The following is a 13,653-nucleotide window of genomic DNA, read 5'->3' on the forward strand; positions in this document are numbered from 1 at the left end:
CATGAGTACACCAGTGTGCTTTTAGCGCAACCTTAATTTTGTTGTCAACATTCTGTAAAAAACTTCATTTAATGTGGAAAAAAGTCTCTCCAGATGATCTTAGTGTAAAACTGTGAGTATGAGTCCTTCACGTTTCTGATTGGACGGCGAAAAAGAGACGACAGACTCTCTTAAGCAGCTGGATTCTGTGTGAAATCGTGTCATGAATGAATACTTAATGTTGACTTTTAAATGTCACTGAACTGTCAGAACTGAAATGTGAGCTGGGTTTGACCTGATCTGGATTTAATAAGTTTCCACAGATTCAGAACTTTGCCTGATTTGGTCCAGAAAAATGACTAAAGGCTCATTTATACTTCTTACACACAAGACAACACATACTTCTGTTCCAATACCACGTCCATGTCCTTTATGTTGGAATCAACACATCCACAAGGGGGCAGTGAAGAGTCAACCCGACAACAACAGGAGGTGGATGTTAAAGGAGGTTTATGATAAAGTAATGTGATAACAATAAGCAAAATGAACTGAAACTTATTTTGGGTTATAACTTTACAAGGCCAGACGTGAGTCAAAAGTACGTACGAGTCACAGCCTCAGTCTTTATGTCAGACTAAGCTTCAATCCCAATTGGTTCACTGGAAAACTGGACTTTTGGATTGGATTGTGAAGTTGGGGTACAGATGTTTGTGAATCACCAAACACTGCACCTAATGGAAAATCTGTGAGGTCATTAAACGCATCGGAACACATGAACAGAAGTTTTTTGTTTGTTTTCTTCTTCGTTGTGTCCTTAGACATTTATCTTATCTCTATTGAATTTTGACCACACTGCCCCTGCAGGTATATAATGGTACTGCTTCATTTGCGTATCCGCTAAATTCAGATCAAATGAATGTGGAGTATAATGAATGGTTCCGTGTCTGAGGTTAACATCGAGCATAAATGAGCCTGAAAATGACACATCCAGATTAAACAGCATGTATCCTCTGAAGCCACTGAATACATGCATGAATGAAGTCTGTGGGGAAGAAAACACCTTAAAGTCCATCAGGGTCAGAAACACTGGAGGGGAACCAGAACCAGGACAGAGAACCTCTGACGGCAGGAAGAACAGAAGGTTTTTGTTCACTTGAAATAAAGAAAACGTGTTTCAGTCTGAACGACTGTGAGTTTTTATTGGGAGGTCGAGAACAGTATGGATCTAATGACATGACATTGTAGAACCCGTTATTAAAATAGCTGTGAACAGCCAGAAAATTAATTATGTTGAGTCCTACGAGTCTACTGCCATCAGGTTAAATTAAATGTACTTCCATGTTTGCAAGAATACAAACTTTGGTATTTCATACTCCCCAGAGAGTAAACCATTTCCATTATGGGCACAAAACAAGGCTGTGAAAACCTCTGGATCTGATTTGAAGACAGTCTTGTCCCCAGATGATCTACTTTTTATGCTTAGAGCATAACAAGGTCTTTAAATGTTTACATTTGAATCCAAGTCGGTAATCTACAATCAATACATATTGATGTATTCAAATATTCACAAGGTTTATTCTGAGAGATGCTTTTCATTTTCTTCCTGATTTTATACATTTTTATGCAACATGATAATTTCTGTTTACTGGATTTCAGTAAATCTTACTGTCCATATTCATGGTCACCACAGGATATATCTTCCATTTCATTAATAATAATTTGTAGATGAACTCTTTGATCATAAGCCTGAGACAAACTATTATTTGCTTCATTATTTGGTATTTTATTCACTTAAAAACAGGAACAAAATGAGGAAGTGATGATGGAAATAATCACAGGCATTACAAAAGTTGAATGGATGAATGGCGTCTGACACGTGATCATGGACAGGATCCACTGTGAGGACCTTTCAGAGACTTCACCTTTTTTTTTCTGCTAAGAAGGTTGTGATTCTTATCCTTGTCTGTCCATCCATGATGGTTCAGTTTGATGTGAATAAAAGTTTTCTTGCGTTGACGAGATCTCTTAATGATTCACAACTGCAGCCGGAGACGATTAGAACACTTAACCCCGCTCCAGAAGACAGACAGCTGCTGGTGTGTGTGTGTGTGTGTGTGTGTGTGTGTGTGTGTGTGTGTGTGTGTGTGTGTGTGTGTGTGTGTGTGTGTGTGTATAAAATGATCATTCTGATCAACAGTTGATGAAATCACTTGCAGAAAAAAACAATAAGTGTGTCTCAGACATCTGTGACATTTACCCACGATGCATCACAGTTAAGCATCATTAATGACTAAACTCACGTTTATGAGAGTTCTTTGTTCTACACGTCCAGAGGACCCACACAAGTCCAGTTTCATGCATTGGAATTGTTTGACAGTTGTTTCTAAATCAGAGACAATCATTGGTTAAGGTGGATGGAAGTGTGATGATGTCAGAGTGGGCGTGTCTGATGCTTTTAAACAGCATTAAAACTATTGCAGTGACTTTGGTCAGCGTTTCCACCACCTGCTGACCACATTAAAGAACACCAAACATGGATCAACACAACACCTGATGCTCTGATGACATCATCAGCCAGTCAGGTAACACTGAACATGCCATCATGTGTGGGTATTTGCACATTTGTGTTGTCCTACAGGATGATTTAGTTGTTCCTTCTGTGTACATTTGCATCTCCAGGTTGCCTCTGATTGGCACATCTTGCCACGCCGGGGGTGGGGGGTGGGGGGGCAGGAACAGATGGACAGAGCGAACATCACGCTGAGATTTAATGAGGCAGAAGTGGCGAGGAAGGCTTCTTAAGTATTCTTTCCTGGGTTGCCATGTCGCTCTCTTTTTAATCCCTCCTGCCTCTCAGAGCACCTATGGCCTCCGTCTGTCTTTGTTGATTCATAATTACACTCACACACACAGACCTGTTGCTATAGCAATGAGCACAGACCAGCTCTTTAGCAACAGACATTACATACAAGTGCTTCCCTCACACAGATGGACTTACTTTGCATACTGGTGAACATCCAATGCCAAACTCTTGTGTTAATCCTTGTGTCTGCCTCTTGTGGTGCGTTCAGGGTCCTGGAGATGTTTGGTGATTGCTGCTGGGACACGTCGACATGCTCTGACAATCAAGTCACTTCAGGTTGTCTTGTTTCGCTGCAGCAGTGTTAATCTATTCAGTCAGTTGTTTAAATATGATCCTGTGTTCTTAGTTTTTAATCGTATTTATTCACATAAACCTTTGTTTCAGCCCATTTTAGTGCATTTATAGTCTCTCTTTAAGTGTTTATTAGAATACTGAAGCATCAGAAATATAATGGTGGATTTTCATTCTCGAGTCAACTATTCTTATAATAAAGGTCTCATCTTCTTGTCTCATAAGCACCTAAATAAACAGGCCTAACAGTGTGAAAGCCAGTGGCTACTGTCGTGACAGCAGGACTCAGATCCTCACTGAGTCACTGAGGAGATCTTCAGTGATGCTGGATCTATTTTCACACACTTTTAAACTTCATTATTGTGTTTGGAGGGGGGCCGTTTGTCGGTGCGTCGACTCTTATTAAGTGCAGAGCAGACTTCTTCCCCGTGGCCTCGCCGCCACTCGCCTCACCTCATCTGGTGGCTGAATAATGCCTTCTTCCCCCGGCCCCTCTCTGGCCCCGGTGTCCTGATGGAAACGAAGGGGGGCAGTAACACCGTGGCTGCGAGCGCAGCTGACATGAATCATTACATGAAACGTCCCAAACAGTTAGTTGTGGCTTCGCCTCGTTCCAGATCAGTTCCACCTCACAAGAACTTACTGAACTGAATTACATTTATATTATAAATGTTTTCATTTAGATTTACAGCTTTGTCAGATTATTTTAGTGTATTGTGAGTGAAAACTGTTGTTACATTTTATTTTTTCTAATGTGGACAAAAACCAATAATTTGGCTCATTTTCCTCTAATTTCATTGATTCCTAATCTGATTGCTGCCTGACTCTTCTCATCTTTTGGGTTGAATACATGTAATGGACATAGAGAAAAAAAACCCCAGCATTCAAGAACCACCCACAAGCCCAGAACCCAAATCCCAGGACGATTCTGTGAGTGAAGTCGACACTCTGGAGCGAGGACCGTTGTCTCGGTTTCCCAGGTTTCCATTTTTCTCCATCTATTGTTCCATTTGTCTGATGGATCCATGGAGTGTGAGCGACATGCATCACTAGACCCACGACACACACAGCGATGTAGAGCATCCTCCTCCTCCTCTTCCTCCAACAGTAATGCCGTTTAACTAAATTAAGATAGTTGGAAATGAATTCTACACGGTTTACAAGACTAAATTCAAAAAGAGACAACTGTTATTGCTCTGTATTATGATTTAATTTCTTTATGGCCAAACGTTCCGCTTCACCAGTAAAACTAACGCTGCTGCAGGAATCAGGGGTCAGACAGGAAGGAGGTGGAACGACAAATTACAAACCCAAACAAAACCAGAGGAGAAGACTGAAGCTCCTACGAGGAAACACAGCCGTCACACCCCGATGAGCATAATCAAGAAATAAAATTTGCTTCTTGCAGAGAGAGAGGCATTGTGGGAGATGTTTACACGCACTGAAGAGAGAGAGAGAGAGAGAGAGAGAGAGAGAGAGAGAGAGCGAGAGAGAGAGAGAGCGTGTCAGCAGCAATCCTCTCCCCCACGGTGACACATTCACACACGTGTAAACACAATCGCTCTCGTGTTCCTGCTGACATCATCACAGAGGAGACGCGTGGAGGACGGGCATCGTTTCTACAGGAGGGGTGGGACTCAGAGTGGGGTCGTTCCTCTGGTGGGGAATGTGTTGTGGGAGCAGCACGTAAAAATAACCTGAAATATGGATATGATGAAGACAAGGAGGGTTTGTTCTGCAGACCCTGAAGGTCATAATAACAACAAGCATGTAGGATATACAGTATTAATGATAAAGGTACACACTGCTCTCCCATCAGATCCTAAGTGACCCACAGGAACTCTACTTTTTTTTATTCCCACACATCCTGTTGAGATTGGAGCATTGTGGCTTCATTGTTCCCATCGACTTAACTTGATTAATTTTAATTTAGGGTTAAAGTTTTCTGCTTCTTTTTTCTCAAGGATTTTGGGAGAATCTTACAGATTTACAGATGAGGATTGACTTGATTGTATTGTTTCTAGCAGTTAGTGGGTAACACTAAAATGACAGTACATGATATCTGTTGTCATGATTTTGATTTGTGTTTTTGAAGTCTCAAAATATAACATCTTGAAAAAGGGAGCTCATAATCAGCCTCCTATTTTTTATGTATTTTCTATTTTTGCCCCATTAGGGTTTTTATACAAACAGATATTCAGATATAACAGATCTGAGATGTTGCTCATGGACACATCGGCAGGTAGTCTGGGAGACTGGGACTCAAACAACCGGACTTTTCATACGTGGATGATGCTCTCACTCGGATTTTAAAATCATTTAAGAACCAAAACTACTGGTGCATAAAATATTTTATGATTGTCACATCGACCTGAGGAATGCTGACAGTTCTGGATCCAGACGTTCATGTCTGGACTCCTTTTCTTTGTACTCTGGAATGACTTTATTCTTTATGTGTTTGATTAGCTTGTTTCTGTCAGCTGTCATCGGGTCTGGGCCGCGATGTGATTGGACTGACTGTGTGTCAGGAGGTGTAATAATGTTCAACAGCACCTTGTTGCTGTTTGAGTGCTGTTATCGTGGTGATAAGTCGTGTTTATGTGCCGCTATCAGCTGAATCTGTCGTACCGGAAGAAAGAACAAGAGCATCCGTCAGTGGCCCGATATGCATCTATTGGATAAGAACCGAGAAAGGAAGCAAGAAACTCCAAAATCCACTCTGGGAAAATGTGTCCAAGTCAACTGATAGTATTTATAACTTTATTTATAACTTTTTTTTCTTCCAAATCACAACCATATTTCTCAGAGGAAACACTCCTCCTCTCCTGATGCTTTTGTTCTTTTTGGTTCTTTTAAAAACAATGATTACTGTCAATTAGACTACATCTGGGTTTGATGGAGGATGGTATTCAAAAGAAGAGTAGATCCTGAAGGAAACTGTTTAATTCAAAGAGTGTCAGCATCCTTTACTCAGATCGAATTTATTGGATCAGCTGTTGTCCCAACAACATCCTGGAACACATCTACATTCAGGAATGCGACCTGAGGAAGGAAGAATGGTTTTGGAGGAGAGGCTGAAAATGATGGAAATTTGCATCATATGGACAAAATGATTGGAAATCCATATTTCCTTCAGATCAATTATCCAACGCAAGTATTATCATTTAGGGCAATTACAAGGGAAATCAATCAGCTTTGGAGGTTGAACTTAATGACAGACAGGAAGACAGGAGGAGGAGGCAGTGACAGAGCTCAACGTACAACATGACACTCCTGCGCCTGTGTGTGTGTGGGTGTGTGTGTGTGTGTGTGTGTGTGTGTGTGTGTGCGTGCGTGTGTGTGTGTGTGCATGTGTGTGTGTGTGTGTGTGTAATGTGCGTGCGTGTGTGTGTGTGTGCATGTGTGTGTGTGTGTGTGTGTGTAATGTGCGTGGCGACAGGTGATGCGATGACGGTGAGATGAGAGGTTTTCTATCAGCAGCTGAGCCTATGCAAACCACACACACACACACACACACACACACACACACATGCACACACACACACACATACACACATGCACTAAAATTCTACTCTTTCTGCTCTAAAACACTAACTAAACGTAACTTTCACCAAATGTTTAGACATTTATTCTCCATTTATCCACTATTTTATTCTAATATTTTGCTGCTTCTGTCAAAGTCAACTTTAAACGCATTTCAGAGGCAGACGTATGGATCCACAGAGGTAAATGTTCAGGTTTTAGGTAGGATTATTTCATCAGATAACGGATCCTCGCCTTCAGAGGGCTGAGACTGTTCTGTATGTTGATTTTTAAAATGCTCTTCTGGTGTTTAAATGACTGCTGATCCAGCAGAAACACCTGTCGGTGTTCCACACAACCCCCTCGACTCTCGGGTCATCCTCAGTCCTGCAGGTTCAGTTACATCAGACATCAGACTGCAGTGGTATCAGGTTCCGCCGGTCAGACGGTGCCTTCGTCTGCAGGATACTGCGTCATTTAGTCCACGTGGAGAAGCAGGAGAAGGAGATTGAACGGATTCAAACACAACTACACCTAAACCTGTCCATAACACCTGTAACCAGTTTACAATAAAACTGTTATCTCCACCAGTTAAATGTTTGACCTGCTTATTACAAGGATAACCAAAGTTTTGGAATTCCACCTCAGGGAACCATGAATGTCCATCCCAAAGGTCCTGATGAACATCCACAATGGTGCCGGATGAGCAACTGATTTAATGTTACACTGATGCTGTATGGAAGGAAATAGATTTAAAATCACTTATAGGAAGTCGGTGACAACACAAGGAGACAATCTCGTCGACTCTTTGCCCTAATTATTCTCCAAGGACTCCTCAAGCGTGCCTGTCATTTTGATTATTAAATACTGTACGTTTTCTTCCAGCATCATTTTGCCTCCCTCTCAGCAGGATTCTTGAATTCCAGAATCAAGGAGTTGCAAATAGAGAAGATGTTCCACTTGTTTCGCATCAGGCTTTAAAACACAAACTACCAGCCAACCAATTAGGTTCTGTCCGTCTCCCAGGACCTTCTAGGTGTCCTCCATCAGATGGAGAACCAGCAGAGAGCAGATCGGTTTTCCTGCAGGGCCCTCTAGTTTAGGATCAGCCTACATACCGGTGTCAGCGCCGCCGTCTCGGTGTTCAGGTAACGACAGGAGCAATTTATTTTGTGCAGATTAGAGTCGGAACCGGTTCCCTCCTCACCCACTGTCTGTTCTTCTGCTGCTGCTCATTTATTTCCTTCACTTCTGCAGACACTCGGTTGTCTGATGCTGCTATTTGTATCTCACAAACTGTATCCTGGACCTGATGGAGCCAACCTTCACCGTACTTTCTGCTTGTTACAGTCAGGTGTGATTTAAAGGGAGGCAAATCTAAAGCTCAAGGTCTCAAGTTCATTACCAGAATGTTTTACACCGAGTTTATCAGGTAAGTTTGAATAGTTTTACAGTTTTGAAGAGAATGCAATTACTCAGGCATAATTCCAGCCTAACATAAATGCTTCTTGAATTTTTGTAATATTTTTTACCTACTGCAGTTATCGAGTCATATTCACACATTTGATCTCACACAGGATGGGAAACTTAAAAATGTTTCAGGACATGACAAAACAAACATGACAGATGTTACTTCATCTAATTCAAGAATATAAGGGTATTATTTACACGTAGCGTATTCAAAATCAAATCCTTGATTGGTCAGCAACCCAAACATTGATGGAAACTTCATGAATGATTTAAATCTCTGACAAAATATGATTTTAAAAAATGTTTTTTGTTATTGAAAAACATCCAAGAAAGCCTACATTTATACAGGTTTTTACAATGAAACAGTCCAAGTTCATACAGTGAAACAGTCCAGGTTTGGGGTACAGCAGCCGTCCTCCTGATGAATCTTGAGGCACTGTGTCCATTAGGTTGGAGTCTCTGAATCTGAGACATTCATTGATTCAGGTGGGTGAGCATGTAATGATGTCATAGTTATACGGGCGTCACTAGTGTGTCACCAGCGAACACGAGGATGTGAAGCTGCTGAGGTCAGCAAATCTGACCTCTCCTGAAAATAGCAGTAAAAGCGCCGCAGCAGTGACTTGAGAGCTGATTTTCATTGGTCAGTGGTTCAGTCAATTTCTGCTGCGTCATGTTAGCAGCACTCCAACAATACTGCTGACGACACCTCATTGTCACACCAACACTAACGTGGACGCACGGATGAACACAAGAGAAACAAATGCGACAGGAGAGTTGGTTGTTGAGTCTAATTATCATGAGCCTTTAATAGTGTATAAATATTACTCTTTATTAATTAATAATAATGTGTAATAATAATGTGTGTGTGTGTGTGTGTGTGTGTGTGTGTGTGTGTGTGTGTGTGTGTGTGTGTGTGTGTGTGTGTGTGTGTGTGTGTGTGTGTGTGTGTGTGTGTGTGTTAATCTGTTGAGGAGCCCATTGTTTAAATGCAGTTCAATGCTGATCACTATGAAACTGTGTTAAAGACGGTTGTCGTGGTGACTGTGCAGATATCAGTCGATCGCAGGCGGATGACGGGGCCCCTGGGCCAGATTACCCCGCCGCTGCGCCCGGTGTCCCATTAAACATGCAGCACGCCTCAAATAACGCGTGTGTCCAATTGAAGGTAGCTTTTGGGAAATAAACGTGGGGTAACATGACGCTGCTGATCCTGAAATAGCCCAGGCACAGAGGAGCGATGCAGCTCGTTTCCCCGAGGACAGAGATGGGAGGGAGCGACGTTAGCAGGAAGTTGAGGAAGGATTTTACTTCCTTCCTGGATTCTGGAACAGACGAAGCCATAAACGTTCCAGTTTGAACGGTAGAATTGAGCCTCGGAGACTCCCAGTCAGACATTCACCTGCAGACGTCGTTGTTAGCTTTGTGTTTGACATAAACGTTACTAAAGCCTGAGCATCAAGAGGCCACGGCCAGAAAGAGTCGGAGCAGAATGAGGACGATTGATGAAGGCTCCACCGAAAGTGGAAGAAAACAAGCATAAAACTGCTGACATTGAAAACAGTTCATTCTTTACAGGAATAAAACAATGTGGAAAAGCAGTGAAGTCAATCATGAAGGGCTTCAAAAGGATGAGTCAGTGCGGAAAACCGGGCAGACGCTGAAGGCCTAGGCTTTGCTGAGGAGAGATATTGCTTATTAGAGACAAAAAAAAAAGTAAAAAACAAACAAACAACAAAGGCATTAAAGTTAGAAAAGAAGATGCACAAATCATGGCGGTGCTAGTTTTACCATCAAAGGTTCCTGCGACCTGCAGATACGTCGATCTTCATCTTCACTTACTGTATGTTCGAATATGGAATTTATTTTTCTACAACACTTTATGGAACGGTTTTCAAAAATCTTCCTGTCAGTCTTTCTCCGCTGCAGGAGGAGAAAGCCAACTCTTTCCGGCTCCTGTACAGCGACCTAGAGACTGTACAAAATGAGTCGATGATGGAGAACAGCTGAGACTACTCAACGGTAAACGCTGACCATCTGCAGAATGGCATCCTGGGAAATTAAGTAGGCAAACAGTGTTAATTAGGGGAAGACGTTACTGCATGCTTCTTTCCCTACACTAGTGAGGTGGGCCGTCCAAAGAGTGACGTCAGGCGTGTTCTAACAGTTTCTATTATTCTGTTTAATCCTGAATATAAACCCAAATGTCTGAGATGTTTTTTTATTAACAGGGGCGGCAGTGGCTCAGCGGTAGAGCGGGTCGTCCAATGTTCCAAGATCGGCGGTTCGATTCCCGCTCCCGCCCTGTGCGCCCTGACACACAGTGAACGAGGGCGCACTGGATGTGCATTTCTGATGCACATGTCTCCATATGTTCTCCACCCTCCACACTGGAATAAAGATTCCTTATTCAACATAAATCCAGCATGGAATGGATTCCATGTGGTCTAATATTAAAATGCAAATGGTGCAGCAGGAAATTAGATGAGTGTTAAATGAGGTTTGGAATGACGGCTCCAGCATGAACATGCAGACAGGTAGAACTGCCTCCATTACTCACACATGAGTTCTTTTTTAAAGCAGAATCATCGGATTTCAGACGTCCAGCCCAGCAGATGATGACATTAACATCTGTCCAGTGTGACAGTTTAATCCCACTTTTTCATTTCAACACTTTCCTGCCGTCTCTGCCGACCTACATGCTGACTCTATAATGTTCACACTAAAACATGCCTCATATAAACAACACATGCGCACACAGTAATGAGATATATTTTTGCACTACTTCTGCATTGCAGAATTAATTCTCCAACTGTATTCAAGTTTACATTCAAATCAGCAGCATGTTTAATTAAAAAATAAAAAACAAGCATGAATGTAAATGACAACCAGTAGTTGGCCAGTAATAACTAATTTCATTCTGAAACCAAGCAAAATTTTTCACTTTTTTTCTCACAGCTTTTGTTTAGTTTTGCAGAAACATCCTGCAAAAAATCTGCTAAAACATTTAAGTTTTTAGAGTAAAAACAGGATCTTGTTATGCATTACATCCCTGTCACCCTGGTAACGATTTTGACAAAACCGAGGTGGTTTACTAATCAGTTTCCTGCTAATGGGGTCTGTCGCTTTAGAGGTAACTGAGCTAACACAAGAAACTAGCACCTTTCTTTTATATTAGTGTTAAAAGCTTCTGTCAAAAAGTTTCGACAAAGATGTTTCCGGATTGTCAAAGTGATGATAGACGTGTTTCATTTGCTCAGTGACATCATCTAGACTGTGATGATGTCACAGTTGACACATGTCTGTTTCTGAGTTCCTTTACCTTTCTTTTGCTCTTGCACGTGCAAAAGAAGGATGCAAAAGGATGATGTAAACAAAAACAAAAAATCATAAGAAGATGTAAATAATGCGTTGTGGTGAATTTGTGTTCTGCTGTCTGAAGCAAAGGGACAGTCGGTCTCTCTTCGCTTCTGGATGTTTTAAAACAGCTTTAACGGTGCCGTTATCACCGGATTTCAGGGCATATTTCAAAGCTAAAGCGTAGACAGCACCGATTCGTCTGTCAGTGTGTGTGTGTGTTGGTGTATGTTTGTGTGTGTTTGCAGAGGAAAGATGTTACGGCTCAGCAGAAAAAATGGCTGAGAGATGGATGTTGCTCGTGACCCGGGCGTCTCTGCAGACTAATACCTGAACACATTCTGTGAAGTCAGGCTGTTTCCCTCCCTCACAAAGCAACACAAAGCAGAGTATTAATACTACAGCAAACGGTTTATACTCCACCGAACACACCACCAAGTGTTTGAACCCCCCCCCACCCCCGCCGGGTCACCGGGTCGGATACACCACCGGATTATCCACCGTTAAATTAAACAGCAGCAGCTTTTCGTTTTTAGCTCATAGATCATGTTGGTGGTCATGTAAGGCATGTAAGCATCGAGGAAGAATTAAAAATAACAAGTTAAATCAAATAAAATTGACCGTTTCTTCTGTGTTATGAAAAAATCTTAAATGTTGAATGATAATGAGACGGTAAACCTCAATTCCGCAAACAGCGACAGATCATTTGAACTAAAGCTGCTTCTCTTTGTGATGACAGAGGAGCTGCTCCGTCCGTCTTTTTGTCATCGTTCTGTCGTGTCGTCTTTAATGGAACGCCGACCTTTCGTCAGCCGTTCTGTGTTTGACCCCATCAGTGATGACCCCCCCCCCCCCGGCTCCACAAAGCCTTTCATGTGAGACTATATGCTAAGCTACCAGTGGCTAAATGTCAAACCCCACCTGCAGCAGCTTCCTCTGTGGTTGATGTAAAGACCTAAAGAGAATATATGGTGTTAATAATTACGTTTTTATCAGCATGGATAGAAGTTATTGTCACGTCTCTGGACAATTATTATCCTGTTTGTTTTGCTGTTACTAACATATTTGTCATTCCAGATCCTGTCCCATCAGTAATCAGTTCATTCCCTGCACATGCCTTCCCGTCAGTCACCTGCAGCTGTTGTATCTTGGTAGTTGTTTCGTTTATTCTTTGACTTTGCCTGTTCCCCGGACCCTGCCTGTTGTCGACCCTTCCTCTGCTCTGTCTGCCTGGTTTTGGATTGCTTCTTGTGTTATGACCCGCCTGCTTGCGTGTTGTTCTTTTGGGTTCACCACCAGTCTTGTTCGAGCAGTGACAGTTATACTACTACACAGACAGTCTATCTGCAGTGACCAGATCACATCCTCAGTTAGTACAAATCTGAGTTTAATTGATTTAATTCTCGTAGTTTGTTTTCAGTAACTGGGTGCTTCTAGGGGTGGAACCTCTCAGTGTAAAGTACAAAAAAACCACACAACTTTAGAGCCTCATTCACTGATGTTGGTGAAACGAGATCATAAACAACATTTAGAATAATGATGTCAACTTTAGTTCATATAGTTTCGTAATGAATAGATAGGTGTTCCATCCATCCATCCATCCATCTGTGAGAGGAAGAATTCACACTTGATGGGTCCCTACAAGGAGACCAACACTCCTGATCTTCTCCTTTTATTCCTTTCCTCTCCTTGTTTCCTTCCCTCTCTTGACTCCTTGCTCTATCTCATCTCCTTGTTTCCTCTCCTACTGTTTCTCTCCTGTCCTCTTTCTGTCTTCTGGTTGCCACTGGTTACATCTTCTTTGGTCTTTTGGCCGACTTCCTTCTTCTCATTGTGAGATATCCTTGTCTACTTTCCTCTCTCTGCCTCCTCTCTAACTTCTCTCTCCTCCTCCTCATCAGTTATTTGCATCCCTCACTCTAAGCTCACAGTTGGGGGAATCCAGGCTTCAAATGTCTGTCAACACATCAACAGATGACCTGCTCTTACATTAAAAACACACACACACACACACGCACACACACACACACACACACACACACACACACACACACACACACACACACACACACACACACACACACACACACACACACACACACACACACACACACAGACAGACACACGCAACATATTTATTAAAATGCACCAACACCGTATAATGAAATTCA

Source organism: Antennarius striatus, chromosome 15 (assembly GCF_040054535.1).
Source record: "Antennarius striatus isolate MH-2024 chromosome 15, ASM4005453v1, whole genome shotgun sequence".
Lineage (NCBI taxonomy): Eukaryota > Metazoa > Chordata > Actinopteri > Lophiiformes > Antennariidae > Antennarius > Antennarius striatus.